The following is a 17,780-nucleotide window of genomic DNA, read 5'->3' as shown; positions in this document are numbered from 1 at the left end:
TGCACACACTTGTTTTAGTGGGTGCAACGTGCTATAGAAGATTGCATGAAGTACTGCAAATTGGAATTCCCTCAAAAGTGGCATACCCTGAAAAGTTATTTTTTACAACATATCTTCCTCCCTTGGCATCTCAAACTATTCCTTCTATGCCAAAATGGATCATTTGAGTTCTACTCACCCGAACTCTATTTTGTGAAGTCTTATGGGTTTCTTAATGTCTTGGAAATAAAAAATATCCAATAATTCTAGACATTACACCCCACCCATTCTTGGATAGCCCAAGACTTCACCAAATCTAGATTTCTTCTGAGGCTAGCCTAGCCTAACATTTTTAAGTCCCTATCCGAAATGTTCTTTGGCTCAATTTAATTCACCATTGGCGTACTAATATATACTTAAAAGGGTCATCACAGTATTAAATGTTTAGTACTCATACTACACTTCTTCACCATTCCAATCGTAATACGATTTCTCACCATTGGCTTGTGCCTCGTGTGGACTAAGCTTGGATCGGAGACTTTGGTGAGCCCCTAGCATTTAGAGTTGTATATCCCCCATTAAACAGTAATACAATTTATTGTTTTTCCAAATGAACAAGGAATATAATTAGACATTTTTCGCAAAAACTAGGAATACAATTATAGATTTTACACAAGAACTAGGATTACAATTTATTAAGTTTCCAAATGAATTAGAAATACAGTATATCAATTTTCTACTTGAGCTAGGAATACAATTTATTTATTTTTCCAAATATACTAGGAATGCAATTTATTAATTTTCCTATTAAGGTAGAAAATGTGGTCGGTCATCTCTCTATAAAGTTTACTGTCATTCCAAACTTATTATTCACTTCTATTTTCTTATTTATGCTGTTTTGAAGAACTCAAAAAAAAATTCAACATTGTTCTTTATTTAATTTTTTCTTTTACTATTGGTATTGAAATATGAGTAAGTCACATGTTTCTTCTCTTGGTCTTGTTATAAGTAATATTAGTGATCGTGATTCCATAGAGAAAATCTTAAGGGCAGGTGTAGAAGACAATCTTCAAGGTCAATCCGAGGCTTACATGGAGGAAAAAGAGGATGAAGATATATTGAGATATTTTAACACAAGAATTCATCATGTTGTTGTGCCTAAAGAAGGAGTAAAAAATCCAACGAATACACAAGAGCTTTGTAGCATATGTCTTGGGAAATTTAAGCATGAAGAGATTATTGGGAAAATTGGGCGTGAACAAGAATATTATGCATGCTGCACCAGAAAAGGGTTGCGACGGGAAAAAAGTTGTCCCATATGTCGAGCTTCAGTTTCCCCTTTCCCATCAAGTTGTTTGGCAAAAATGCATAGCAATTAGGGATTTATTTTATTTTGAAATTTTTTGTATTAGTAAGTTTTCTTTCACTAAGTTAGCAAGACCAAGGCTTTTTGTTTTTTGTTTGTTCGGTTCACCACACGTGTGTTACACTTAGTAACCTTGTATTGAGATGCCTAGAACAATGAAATAGTATCTATACATTCTTCTTTTGATTAATTGTAATCAATTCCAATTTGCAGAAATTCTCACATTTTACATAAGATTAAATGTATCAACTATAAATTATTGAATTTATTAGAGGGGTAATTTTCTGAAAGTTTAAAAGTCATCTATTTCATTTTGGGTAGCAAGTCAGTCAAATATAGTTAAAGGTTTTATAAACATTGGTCAAACCTTTTATTTGTTTCAATGAAGGAAGTATTCAACGTTGTGTAACATTGGTGGAAATAGATGTTTGATTGTGTGTGTTTGTGGCAACCATGCTCTTACCTTTATATTATGGGAAGGAGCTACATCCATTAGAAACTAAGAAACGATAATTATGAGTGTATTAAAGTATTTGTACGATTTTCATCCATAAAAATGAATATGTGGTATGATTAATGAATGGTAGAGTACAAACGTGGTTACCTCATTGTGATTGTCTACATACTCCATTATGTAATTTACTGTGCAATTGTATCCATACTCTATATGTTTGTGGTGTGGGGCTTAAAATTCTTTGCCTTTGTGGTATCAAATTATTTTATTTGTGGTATTTTAGTTGAAGGGATTGTTGGATTATGGAGATCGAAATAAGTCTTACAATACTATATTCTTGTGTGAAAAAGAGTAAAATGGGTAAACTATGTGGGCCATGAAAAACTTTTAAATTTTTTTTAGGTTTTAGTTTTCTAAAATTTATAATATCATAAAACAATATTTAATGTTATACCATCTCAAATAATTTAATGTCTTAGCTTTTCGATGGCGATAAGTCGACATTATTTTATGAGGAGATAGATAGCATAAAGCGACAAAGGTTTGAATTAGAAATGTTCTATTTTTCATAATTCACACTGAATTAGGTAATAATATACACAATCCATTCATTAAGAACGAGACAAAACTCTTAAGATATAGAAATCCATTTACTTGGAGATGGAACTCAATTGTCAGATACACTATCATGGAAGTTATCTTTTGCCTTGACTTTGATGTTTCTTATTTTGGATTAGGAGATTCTCATCATTTGCTTTCTTGCCCCTCTTCTTTCGCAATCTCATAAAAATTTTGCTTTTCTTTCACTATGTTTGGTGCTTCGTCTTCAAGAGCATGCATTTATGCGCAACGAATTAAAGCTAAGTGAAAGAGTCAACAATAGTACCTCGTTGTCAACAAACATTATCTCCGGAACGTGCCTTCATGCCGTAAATTCTTATACAAAATTATTAGACCCTTTGAAGTAAATAATACTCTCATCTCCCAATCAATAGTGTGTTTTGATATCATGTTATTTAGGACACTCTACTTTGATAGATCGATTGTAGTCGTTGCGTGTTGATTCTTGATTGTTAGAGGTATACAGGGGTAAGTTAATAACAATATTCATTGCGGGTGTTTATGTGTATTAGTAAAATTTAATGGAATCATATAGTTGTTTGTAACAAATTCATAATTTTTGAAAAAATTGAATAACATTAATGGATGATGTATCAAAATTAATGTGAGAATGGCGAAGTTGAGATGGGATAAGAACACAAGAGTATAAATGGGGTGAATTGAGCGGTATAGCATTTCCATCAATTTAACAGTTAATTTAAAAAGCATCAGAGCTTTGAGGGGTTGTGTATGTTAAGCAATTGTAAAATAGGTGTGCGCGCCGATGTAATTTGTCACTACACATAAGCCCAAAACAAAGAAGATGAAATTCTACGTTTGGTTGATAAAAATGAAAAAAAATAGAATTTTCATTGAAGGGAGAAAATGCATTCATTGGAAAATTTGTAGACGTTGGTGGCTGTATAATTTGGGGGAGTTGGAACTTGAAAGTGATAGCTTTTAGCATGGAGAGTCTAGCGCGGGGATGGGTTTGTAGGCTATAGTATGAAGTTTTTTAGTTAGATTTTTTTATAAGTTAAGGGTATTTACATAATTTAACAATCATTTTTTGGATTTCATGCCTTTAAGTTGGTAAATAAATTGTAAATGGATACCATGAACTACACAACTTTCATACATACAAGAACAGTTTGCTATTTATCCTAATTATTGTTAAGAACAATGAATTACAATGTCATATACATTAGTCTTATGTAGCACTAAAATATGTATGATAATGTATTTTGTCTTGGCCTGCGAACCAAGTTTTGTGATGAACGAATAATGGAGCTACAAATAAAATTCAAGCATAAATAATATACCTACTAAAATGCAAATAGAGTGAAAGTAAGAAGAAATTGAACAAGAATTTTGATAGGCTAAATACCTAATATATATTTTTTCTCAAAACATGGAACCATTTGTGTTATTTTTTTATCATTGATATTAGAAAAAATTAATATTAGCAAAGTCCCTAAAATACAAGAAAGTTTTGTATGATCGCAAAATAAATTTCAATAACTAATTAAGAGGTAAGATTAAGGTGAAAATTAAGAATAATAATAGCTAACTATTTCAATATCTTCATTTGTCCATGTAATGAATTGTCACACCCCGAGACTATCCCCGAGATACAGACATAGATCTAGGACCACAAGTGATCGCAATCTAACCCTGCTGGCATGATCATGAGCATACTAAAGATAATAAACTGATGTAGAAGCTAAATCATATCTAAAATGAAAAGATGGGGAATACCCATACACTATAACTGAGATATTTGAAATTGATGAGTTTAATACAAAGAAAATTAACTCAATACTAAGCTAAAACTAAATATGTCTGAAAATAGCCTCTAACTGACTAGAAATGTTGTAGCAAAAGTGAAACTAAAGGAATAAAAATACTGAAACTAAACTCATGACTATTGTCCTCGGCAAATGAGGACTCACCACTGATTCTTATGAACTGGAGAATGGGAATAAATCTAAGCGTGATCTGGATGCTGAGAACCTAAACCTACATCACAAGAAGATATAGCACATGTATGCGTCAGCACTTGAAAGGTATTGAAAATGTAAGATAGAGTAAAGATGAAATAAAACATAATTGAACAAGAACAAAAGCAAGTATAATATTCTGAACATGATATATTGAATGCTGAGCTAACTGGATGCAATGACCAAATTTATAACATGCGGAGACTGAATAATATTTGAACTGCAAATATGGTCAATGCAATAGTCTCACTGAACTGTGGGAGCTACTAATAACCGCTAATAAAACCACATGAGCTAAATATAAAGTCCGATGTATAAGCCCCATCGAGAGGACCCAATATATCCTACCAAAGGTATAAAGGCATGCTAGCGTGATCACTAAACTGATGCGCACAGAGGGGACTTACAACCTACTTGGCTAATAGTTCTAGGACTATTTAGGTATGTTGAACCCTAGTCCAACTTGGTAATATGCTACTCAGAATGAATTAAGTAATTAATTGATTATGTCTAAGTTTCTATAAATACTGGATAGCTCAAACTGAACATGCAAACTGAGAATGCAACAATTAATCTGATAATGATGCATTAATAAATTAGGCATGTATAAATGCATAACTGAAATATCTGACCTAGCATGTGTAATTCAAGAACTAAAGAAATACATAGCTAGGGTTTGGAAATTCATGCAATAAATTGAGTGATAACATGGTAATCTGATTTGGAACATATATCTAACTAATTTATGATAATTTGGTGAAGTTTTAGAAATCTTAGGTCTAATCATGATAAGGGAATCAAGAATATGACTGATATATATGGATCTAATAGGTTAAAGGAACCCACTAGTGAAATCCCACATGCCTGGTGAAAAAATTCATGGAGAAATCTTTAGATTTCGAGGCTGCAATTGATTGAACCTTGCTGAGTTCTTGAACAAGGGTTCTTGAACATTTTATCCTTTCTTGCTTCTAATTTTCTAAGTTTTTATTAATGATTTTTACTTAGGTAAGTTTTATTTATGTTTCTAGGCTTAAACAGACTAAAATCTAATGATTTAAGGTTTAAACGATGTATCTTAGGGGTTAACGAACTAGGAAAAGACCAAAAGACCCCCAAAATAATTGTTGTCGCTGCAATCGACGGTACATCGTTTCAGTCTACTCGATAGGCCTTCACTAAAATAGGCAAAACATTTTACTCAGAGGTCAGATTTTAAAAAACTCGATGGCCTTGGAAAGAGGATTCAGTTATCTATCATATTAAAGGTCATAAGACACCTAATTTATTTTGTGCTTAAAGTTATGTCCGTTTGATGTTGACCTAACAACATGTTTCCCCTAACTCACTGCTAACCATCACCTACGGTCAGATCTACGGACCGTAGATAGAACGGTGGTCCATGCAGGTCATCCGTAGATCATGTCAGAGGTTGGGTAAAAAGAGTCTTGATCCACGGACCGTGGTCTAACTTATAGACTGTAGGTATGTCCATGGGTCGAGACTTGTCATTTTATGAGCTGAGCTTTGGGCGGGCTACAGTAGTAAACCACTGACCCATAGTATGGGTCGTAGATCAGAATACGATCCGTAGATGGTGACCCTCGATTGCATCTTGCAATTTTTCTGGAAACCTGATTTCTAGTCTGTTTTGGATACGGGGTGTTAAATTATCTCCCCCTTGGAAACATTCATCCTCGAATGAGGACAAAACTAGTTGAAATAGAGGGGGAGAGTTGCAATCCCTACTACAAAATACTGAGAACTGTATTTCTGACTGAAATGAGTTCCAAGAACATAAAAATACACTAAAAATGCAAGTACAAACTGAGGGAACATGATACTAAGGTTGAATTCACGCATGAATGACTGAAAAATTGAAGAGGTATTATTACCTCACTCTGGAGTGGAACCGAAAGGAAAGAGGTGAGGATACTTAGCTTTCATTAATGCTTCTATTTCCCAAGTAGCTCCCTCTATGGACTGACTCCTCCACAGAACCTTGACTGAAGCTACCTCTTTGTTTCTAAACCTTCTAACCCGACGGTCAAGAATCTCAGTTGGTACATCCTCATAAGAAAGACTATCTTACACCTCCACTTTCTAATGGCACTACAGAGGTTGGATCGCCCACACACTTCTTCAACAGCGAGATGTGGAAGACTGGATGCACTACTGCTAGTTCTGCTGGAAACTCTAAGTCATAAGCCACCATGCCAACCCTCTCAAGATCTTGTAAGGGCCCACATATCTAGGACTGGGCTTTCCTTTCTTGCCAAATCTCATCACCACCGTTCTAAGTGACACTTTCACGAAAACCCAATCATCAACTTCGAACTCTAGTTCCCTTCTCCTTACATCTGCATAAGATTTCTGACGACTCTGGGTTGTATTAAGTCTATCTCTAATGAGTTGTACTTTCTCCATAGCATAAAGGGCTAAATCTGGCCCTATCAAAATATTTTCACGTACTTCAAACAAACCAACAGGAGATCTATATCTACGCCCATGCAGTGCCTCATAAGGGGTCATCAAATGTCTGAATGGTAGATATTGTTTTAGGCAAACTCAATAAGAGGAAGGTGATCATCCAATCTACCATTGAAATCAATCACACAAGCTCTCAACATATCCTCTAGGGTCTGAATTGTACGCTCTGCGTGTCCATCCATCTGTGGATGAAATGTTGTGATAAGTTTAACATGAGTACCAAGACCTTTCTGAAATGACTTCCAGATATTTGAGGTAAACTGAGGACCTCTATCTGAGATGATAGACAAATTAACCCCATGCAACCTAACAATTTCATTAATGTAAATATTGGCATAGTCCTTCGCCGAATCTGCAGTCTTGACCGCCAAAAAGCGAGAAGACTTAGTCATCCTGTCAACTATCACCCAAATGGAGTCATGATGTCTGCGAGTACGAGGTAACCCTATGATGAAATTCATATTGATCACATCCCACTTCCATGTAGGAATGTCGATCTATTGATTCATACCTCCTAGTTTCTGATGTTCTACCTTGACTTGCTGGCAATTGGGGAACTTACTCACAAAATTTGCTATATCCCTCTTCGTGCCATTCCACCAATAGACTCCCCCCATATCGGTACGTCTTAGTGGCACCTGGATGAAGAGAATATCTCGAGTTATGGGCTTCTGCAAGAATATGTTGTCTCAACTCACCCACATCAGGAACACACAATCTACCCTGGTAGCAAAGTACACCATCTCCCCTTAGGAGAAATCCTCCACTCTCTGGTTATTGACTACACCCTTAAGTTCAAGCAAGATTGAATCATTGTCTTGCTTTTCCTTAACCTCCACTACCAAAGAAGATTCTGCCCCATTCTGAACTGTTACACCACTGTCTGATATGCTCATAAGGCAAAATCCTAAGCGAGCAAGCATGCGAACATCCTTCACTAGTTCCTTCCTTGCTTACTTAACATGGGCTACACTACCCATAAATAATATGCTAAGAGCATCTGCTACTACATTCGCCTTACCAAGATTGTAATGCATACTCATATCATAATCGTTAAGAAACTCAATCCATCTCCTCTGGCGAAGATTCAACTCTTTCTGAATGAACACATATTGAAGGCTCTTATAGTTAGTGAACACATCTACATGAACACCATAAAAGTAGTGTCTCCATATCTTGATGGCCAACACCACTGTTGCAAGCTCGAGGTAATGAGTTGGATAGTTATTCTCATGCACCTTAAGTTGTCTAGAGGCATAAGCTATAACCTTATCTGGCTGCATCATCACATAACCTAGGCCAAATATGGATGCATCACAATAGATTCACATAACTATTTGAACCCTCTCGTAGAGTCAATAGAGGAGTTGTAGTCAATCTAGTTTTCAATTCTGCAAAGTTTTTCTCACAATTATCTAACCATTGAAACTTGACCATCTTCTGAGTCAACCTAGATAATAGTGAGGCTATGGATGAAAATACTTTCATGAAACTTTTGTAATAACCCGCTAGACCTAAGAAACTTCTGATATCTGCAGTAGAAGTAGGTCTGGGACATTGTTTAACTGCTCCTATCTTCTGAGAATCTAGTCGAAAATCCCCTCGCTAGATATAGTGTGACCAAGGAAAGAAACGGATTGGAACCAGAACTCACATTTGCTAAACTTAGCGAATAACTGGCGATCTTTGAGAATTTGGAGAAGAACTCTCAAATGACTCACACGTTCTTCCTCATTCCTAGAGTAGATGAGGATATCACCGATAAAAATGATAATGAACAAGTCCAAGTACTGTTTAAACACTCTGTTCATCAAATCCATGAAAGTTGCAGGAGCATTTATTAATCCAAATGACATAAATACAAATTGATAATAATCATACCGAGTCATGAAGGTTGTCTTCGAAATGTCACTATCTCTGACTTTAAATTGATGATAACCAGATTAGAGGTATATCTTCGAGAAATGGCTAGCACCCTAAATTTGGTCAAACAAGTCATCAATCCAAGGGATGGGGTACTTATTCTTGATTGTGACCTTTTTCAACTGTCTATAGTCAATGCAAATTCTAAAAGAAGCATCTTTTTTTCTTTACGAACAATAGTGGTGTACTCCATTACTAAATACTAGGTCTAATGAATCCCTTGTCTAAAAGGTGTTTTAACTGATCTTTTAATTCCTTAAGATCTGCTGGAGCCATTCTGTAAGGAGGAATAGAATGAGGCTGGGTATCTAGAAGGAGATCAATTCCAAAGTCAATTTCCATTTCCAGAGGAACTCCCAGAAGATCTTCTGGAAACACTAGTCGATTATTAGAACTGACTCAAAAGTTGGGGTTTCAAAGATAGAATCCTTAACCCGAATTAGATGATAGAGATAACCCTTAGAGATCATCTTTCTAGTCTTAAGGTAAGAAATGAATCGTCCCACAGTCGCTAAGTTACTAACATTCCACTCTAAGATTGGTTCATTTGGAAACTGAAAATGAACAATCCTAGTTTTACAATGGATTGAAGCATAACAGGAATGTAACCAATCCATGGCTAGAATGACATTAAAGTCTACCACTTCTAACTCTACAAGATCTGCTAAGGTGACTTCCTCAGAGACTGTGACAAGTAAATTTTTTGATACCCGCCTAACTATAACTAGGTCACCAACTGGAGTAGAGACTGAGAAAGGTTTTGAGAGGGTTTCTGGGCTGAAACTAAATTGGACTGGTATGTAAGGAGTTACAAAAGAAAGAGTGTCCCCTGGATCTAACCATGCATAAATATAAAGGTCAAAGACTCGTAACGTACAAGAGACAACATCAGGAGAACCTTCGTGATCTTGGCGAGCCTAAAGAGCATACAACATGTTCTGGCGCTGATCGCCACCTGTACCAAATGAGTTACCCTGCTGAGTCAGCAAATTTGTTGGTGTTGCTGTAGTTGTAGACTAAGCTCTACCATTACCACCTCCTTGACCTTGTCTAGGGACAATCCCTCAAACTGTGACCAGACTGACCGCACTCAAAGAATCCTTCCTTTCCTATTAGGCACTCGCCTGGATGGATCTTACTATACTTGGGGCAAGTGGGGTAAGTATAGGTGCCTGAACACTTTCCTAAGACTTAGTGCCTGGTAACCTTCTGATCATACCTATTCTTGAAAGATGGAACACTAGCTGATGAAAGGGATGGGGTTGAAATGTTTTTTTGACTCTACGATCGATTTCCACCACCAGATTTTTGCTAAGAATAGTCATAGTTCCCAAACCTAGACTTCTTAATCTCCTTGGCATGTTACCTAACCTTATCACCCTCAAGTTGTTGAGCATGAGTCATAAGCCTAGAGATGTTCATATCTCCAGTCACATAGCATTTCTGCACTTCGTTTTCACCAAATCTGACACTCCATACAAGAACTTATTCATCTAAGCGCTGCAGTCAACAACCATGTGAGCAACATACATGGGGAGTTGGTTAAACTTGAGCCCATATTCTTGGACCGTCTTGTTACGTTTCCTTAAGTTCATGAATTCCTGAGTCTTTGCCTCTCTCAACTCTTTTAGGAAAAACATGTCCAGAAAGGTCTCACTAAATCACTCCCAAGTAATAGGATCTGCATATGTACCCTATTCTTCTTCCACTGAGTGTACCAGATATGAGCAAGATCTTTCTGCTAGTAAAATGCCAACTAAACCTGATCATTCCTACTGACCCGCAACACCTCAAAGATTTTCTTGATTCATCCAAGAAATTCTGAGGATCTTTACTAGTTTGCGATCCTAAGAACTTAGGAGGATTCATCCAAACAAAGTCACGGACCCTTGATGTTGTTGATCCACCATTAGCATTCAAAGGACCCTGAACGCGATTGTTCTGGTTGACCACACTCTGAGCCAACATCTAATGGTGTTCCAGAATTCCGAAGTGGAGACTTCCTGATTTGGAAGTGGAGGAGATGTGTTTGCATCCCTGGCATTAGCTCTACGAGGAGGCATGATATGAAATGTAGAACATCGAGTTAGAATGGAATTAGATCATACCTTACGCACAATAAGAGTAACAAGAAAATGAAGTTTTCCCTAAAACATTTCATAGCCTCCCTCTATGGTGCACTTCACACCCATGAAAAGAACTCTACTTAATGCGGCTTTAAGTCATCCTAGAACACTTAAGCCTAGTGCTCTCATACCAAGTTTTTCAAGCCCCGAGACAACTCTAAGATGCGGACACGGGACCTAGGACCAAAAGTGATCCGAAGCTAACCCTGCTGGCATGATCATGACCATACTAAAGATAATAAACTGATGCGGGAGCTAAATCACAATTAAAATGAAAAGATGGGGAATACCCATATACTATAACTGAGATATTTGAAACTGATGAGTTTAATACAAAGAAAATATTAACTTAATACTAAGCTGAAATTCACTATGTCACAAAATATCTTCTAACTGACTAGAAATGTTGGGACAGGCCCCAACTAAGTCTAGCAAAAATAGAAGCTTAAGGACTAAAAATACTAAAACTAAAATCATGCCTATTGTACTCAGAGAATTAGGACTCACCACTAATTTTGTTGAACTAGAGATCAGGAATCGATCTAAGCGTGATCTAGATGTTTAGGACCTGAACCTACATCACGAGAAGATGTAGTGCACGTATGCATCAACAATTGAAAGGTACTTAGCATGTAGGATAAAGTAAAGTTGAAATAAAACATAACTGAACAAGCACAAAACCTAGTATAATATTGTGAACATGATATACCGAATATTGAGCTAACTGGATGCAATAACCAAATTTATAACATGCTGAGACTGAATAATAACTGAACTGTAAATACGGTCAATGCAATAGAGTCTGACTGAACTGTGTGAGCTACTAATAACCGATAATAAAACCACATGAGCTAAATGTGGAGTCTCATGTATACGCCCCATCGAGAGGACCCAATATACCCTGCCAGAGGTATAAGGGCATTTTGGCATGATCACTAAACTGATGCTCACAGAGGGAACTTACAAGCTACTTGGCTAGAAGTTCTAGGACTAGTTGGGTACGCAAAATTCTATTCCAACTTGGTATTATGCTACTCCCAATGAATTAAGTAATTAACTAATTATGACTAAGTTTCTATAAATACTGGATAGCTCAAGGTGAACATGCAAATGGAGAATGCAAAAAGTAATCTGATAATGATATATTAATAACTGAGGCATGTATAACTGAATAACTGAAATATCTGACCTAGCATGTGTAATTCAAGAACTAAATGAATAAATAGCTAAGGTTTGGAAATTCATGCAATAAACTTAGTAATAACATGGTAATCTGATTTGGAACATATAACTAACAAATTTGTGATAATCTCGTGAAGTCCTAGAAATCCTAGGTTTAATCATGATAAGAGAATCAAAAATCTGACATATATCTAGGGATCTAATGGGTGAAAGGAACCCACTAGTCAAATCCCACATACATGGTGATGAAATTCACGGAGAAATCTTTAGATTTTGGGGCTGGAACTGATGGAACCTTGCTGAGTTCTTGAACAAGGGTTCTTGATATTTTTTTCCTTTATTGCTTCTCATTTTTTAAGTTTTGATAAATGATTTCGTCTTAGGCCAGTTTTAGTATGTCTCTAGGCTTAAACTTATTAAAATATCATGATGTAGGGTTTAAACGATGTATCTTAGGGGTAAACGGACTAGAAAAAGACCGAAAGACCCCTGAAATAATTATTGTCAAAACAATCGATGACCTGGACTGAAGGGTCGTCGTTCAATGGACGGTCCGTAGTTTGGGTCCGTTGTTCAAATCTGCTAGATATGCCTTCACCTTCACTTAACTGGTACTAACTTTTTATATGGAGGTCGGATTTTAGCAAACACGGAAGACCTAGAAAGACAATTCAATTATCTATCATATCATAGGTCATAGGACACCTAATTTATTTTGTGCTAAAAGATATGATCGTTTGAAGTTGGCTCTACAACAATTTCCCCCTAACTCACTGCTAACCTTCACCTACAGACCGTTGATCAAACGACGGTTCGTGTTGGTCGTCCGTAGTTCATGTCAGAGGATGGGTAACTAGAGTCTCTATCCACTTTCTTTGCTTTCTGTTATGAACTCCGCTGGTCGTCCATGGATTATAGGGGCTTTCCATTGTATATAAATACACTTTCCTATCCTACGACACAAACCACGGACTGTGGTCTGACTTACGGACTGTAGATCTGTCTGTGAGTCGAGACTTAGTCGATTTTCTAAGTTGAGTTTTGAGAGGGCTACAATGGTGAACCAGGGACCCATAGTACGAGAAATAGATCAGACTACAGTTTGTTCATGGTAACTGTCGATTGCATCCTGCAATTTTTGTGAAAAGCGTATTTCTGTTCTGTTTTGGATACAGGGTGTTACATGAACTCTAACAAAAATTACTTGTACAGATCTTTATCAATGTAGATGTTTGATCCATTTTCAAATGAACAATTATAATTTAGTTAACACACTTAAATATATTTTATATCATCTTGAAGAATCAAACTGAAATTGAATTGAAACGAAAATGAAAAATTTAACAAAACCAAACACTTTACCTTTTTTCTCTTACTTTTATTTTTAATCGATTTCAAGAAGTTTATAATCATTTACCCTTTTCCATTAAAACTAAACAACGAAACAAAAATGTATTTTTCTACATTTCTTTTCAGTTCCTTTCCTCGAAAAGTTTCTAAAAATAAAACGTTTGTATGTTTTAACCCATATAGATATGTAATTAATAAGGAAATATAAACAAATATTATTTGAAAAAAATTGGAATAAAACATTATTGACTTCCCAAATTAAGAATGACAAACTATCTCTATATATTTCATATTTTCTATAAATGTGATTTCAAAATAAATTAGGAATGCAACTTATTAATTTCGCACATGAACTAGGAATACAATTAATTAATTTCTAAAATATCGTGATCTAGGAATATGATTTGTTAATTTTCCAAACACAGTGAACTAGGAATACAATTTATTCATTTGCCAAATATAATGATCTACGAAATATGGTATGCTCTCTCTACTTATATTTCATTGACACTCAAACTTTGTGTGAGCATTCAAATGAATTTAATTAAACTAACATAAGTGATCGTTATTCAATGGACAGGATCTTATTTCAACATAAAATGTTTGTGATTAGTGGAAAGGGTTTTATTGCTGCATGAAAAAACAAATCTTTAATGTCAATCCGTGCAAAGTTGGAACAATTTGCAATCATCATGATGCACCTACACCAACCCCCAAGCAGGTGAACCAACACTTGACAATCAAACTCATGCATCATCTTACGATGCTTACTAGAAATATAACAGTACAACAAATAAACTCTACGTCTTTAAATTAAACAAAATAGTGGCGGAAGTCTAAAAAAATACAGTAAAACCTCTATAAATTAATGCTAAATAAATTAATAATCTCTTTAAAATAATATTTTTCACCGGTCCCGACTTGGGCCACTGGAAAACGTCACCAACTTCAATAAGATAATATATTTTCAGAAGACCAGTATATAAATATTTGGTCCCATTAATATCATAAATTAATAATATTTGAAAGTACAAATATATTTAAGACAATTTAGTGAAATATGATTCTAATGTGTTCTGTTATTTCTTAAAATTTAAATCTAGTTGAAACTCATCTCTAACATTTCTGATTGCATCCAAGAGCTTTGGTGTTGTCTTTTTGAACTGCACCACAATATTTTGAAGAGTTTTAGATGTGATAAGTGTTTGTACATAACTGGTTCCAAAGGTGAAATATCATCTTCAACTTGATCATCAGTATTGTTTTTTCTTTGGTATCCACAATTTTTTTTATCTCTGGACCTCTGAACATGTATCACTTTTTCTCGAATAATCCAACGGGTTATTGTCATTTATTTTATTGTGGTAACCTAGATCATTAATCATGACCTTGAGTTCATGAATAAAGATAAGTGGGTTCATTCAAGTTCTCTTAAATTGCATCTCCCCAATGACTTGTACAGTGTCAAAAACAATTTACGATTGTCTCTTGATGAACTTATGTTGTCCAAGGAGGGATTAAAAAATTGACATCACCCAAAACGTTAATCTTTTCTGGATAAGTTTGTCCCACTTCATAACATTATAATACCCTACGATAAAATCATTTACAATAATACATCTTGAAAGTTCTTATTATCCCTAAATCACAAGGAAATTAGTAAAATATAATGATTTTGACGTATTCATTGTACTTTATGTATATTATTTTATGTGAAATCAATAAATATGATATATAAATTATAAGATACAATGATTTTGATATAATTGAAATTAACCTTCATTAAATCTCAAAACGTTCCTTAAATTAATAAATATTAAAACATGTGAAAGTTTCAAAGTCATTGTATTAATAGATTCATGGTCCCACCTATATTTATTTATAGAGGTTTATTTTATCCCCAAAGTTTTAAAGTCATTGTATTAAACATCTAACTAATATGTATAATGGTAGGAAATAATAAAATACTAAGTAGTCTCAATGTCTAAAAGAATGATATAAAAAGATGAAGAAAATATGGGGCATTCCATATTGAAGTAGCTCACTCTCATATCTGGAATAACACAGCTAAATGTGAGGTCCGGAAAATGCCTCTGGATCATAATTTGCACTCAAAAGAAAGAGAAGGAGTAGCATCATGTAAAATCTCGCAAATTGAAAAATGCCTCTGGTCATTATATATTTTCGGTCATGTCCTTTGGTTTGACCGATTCTCCTGCAACATTCATGGACCTTATGAATATGATATTCAAACCTTATTTATTTATGTTTGATCGTACCATTCGAGCCATATTTTTATTGACTTGAAATCTGTTATCGTCTTCATTGACGGCATAGTAATTTATTCAAGGAATGAAGAGGATCATGTAAGTCATCTCAGAATAGTTCTCCAGACTTTAAAGTATAGAAAGTTTTATATCAATTTCTGTAAGTGTGAGTTTTGAACTTGAGTCAGTAGCATTCTTAGGCCACATTGTGTCTAGAGAGGGAATTACAGCTGATACTCTGAAGATAGAGGCAGTGCAGAATTGGCCTAGACCTACATCTCAACCAGATATTAGGAGTTTCTTGGATTTGGACGGCAATTATAAAAGGTTTGTAAAGGGTTTCTCGTCTATTTTATCTCCTTTGACCAAATTGTCTCGCAAGAAATTATGTCTCAATGGACTGAAGCTTGTGAGAAAAACTTCCAGGAATTGAAAAAGAGCTTGAATACTGCCCTAGTTTTAGGAATACCAGAAGGTACTAACGGTTTTGTGATGTATTCGGATGCATCTAGAGTTGGTTTGGGTTTTGTCTTAATGTAGAATTGCAATGTTATAGCCTATGCCTCAAGACAGTTGAAAATTCCTTAGAAGAATTACCCAAACCATGGCTTAAAGTTGGTTGTTAAAGTATTTGCTTTGAAGATATGACATCTTTATTTGTATGGAGTTCATGTTTATGTAATCATTGATCACAAGAGCCTTCAATATATGTTCACTCATAAATATCTTAATCTCAGACAAAAAAGGTGTTTAGAATTACAAAAGGATTATGACATGAGTATTCATTATCACCCAAGTAAGTCTAATACTGTTGTTGATGCCTTGAGCATGGTGTTTATGGGTAATATCGCTCATGTTAAAGAAGAAAGGAGAGTTAGCGAAGGATGTGCATAGAATTGCATGATTAGGAGTTCGACAAATGAATTCCACAAAAGGAAGAGTAGTGGTGTTGAATGGGGTTGAATTACTATTAGTGTTAGAAGTGAGAGAAAAACAAGACCAAGATCCTATTTTCCTAGAATTGAAAGCAAATGTTCATAAGCAAAAAGTATTAGATTTTGAACAACGGGAGATGGTGTATTGAGATATCAAGGCAGATTGTGTGTACGAATGGGGTATAGACTCCAACAGAGGATAATGGAGGAAACTAATAGCTCCAGATATTCCTTTTATCCGGGTTCCAAAAAGATGTATCACAACTAGATTTAAAAGGTTCCCGGAGTTTAACAAGTCGTATCACATAGAGAATTTTTCAAAAGTAGGAAGTGTGCCACATTTATGAATAAAAAGCTACAACATGTTAGAAAACTTCAACTCATTTATTACTCTAAAATCATGAGATAGAGTTGAGTTGTATAACGCTCTTCCTTCTAACTCTTCTTTTATGCATTTTCCAAATTCCTCCAAGAAGAGCTCAGTTGAGAAGGAATGTCAACAATAATTTGAAACTCAAAGTTCCTCAAGATCTGGTTGATCCTTCTGTTGAGAAAGTGTCTCATGCAAATTTTAGGGTTGTTTACCAAGTATTGGCCCAAGTAATAGTCATTACTGTATAATCTAGAGAGATATTGTAGATCTCGTGAGCACATTAATGGGTGCAATGACAACAAAGGTTAGAGACTTTAAAAGGATAATCCTCTTAATTTTATGGTTCAAAAGTGGATAAGGATCTATAAGATTGTCTTTAGCTATTCCATAATATCGTGGATAATTATGGGAGTAACTCTAGTTGTGCAGGTTGTAGTTGTGGAGGTTCGATTGGGATGAGAAGATAATCATTTAATGCTACTTTTACCTAATATTAGTGTGTTACTTGTTGTGTATTATGTTGTTTGTACATTCATTCCTTGTTTTTATACTTTCGTGGATTTTGAGCCTGGATCTGTGTGATTACTCTTCCTCTACCTACATTTGAGGCTTATTTGGGAACATTTGAGGAGTAGTTGCTAGTAATCACATCGAGTCCATTTGTTCCTTATTTATGTTCTTGTTTTATTCAACAAACAAATACATGGATACTTGTATTTATATTTCAAACTGTAT

Source organism: Solanum pennellii, chromosome 2 (genome assembly GCF_001406875.1).
Source record: "Solanum pennellii chromosome 2, SPENNV200".
Lineage (NCBI taxonomy): Eukaryota > Viridiplantae > Streptophyta > Magnoliopsida > Solanales > Solanaceae > Solanum > Solanum pennellii.
Note: the sequence above shows the minus strand (reverse complement) of the source record.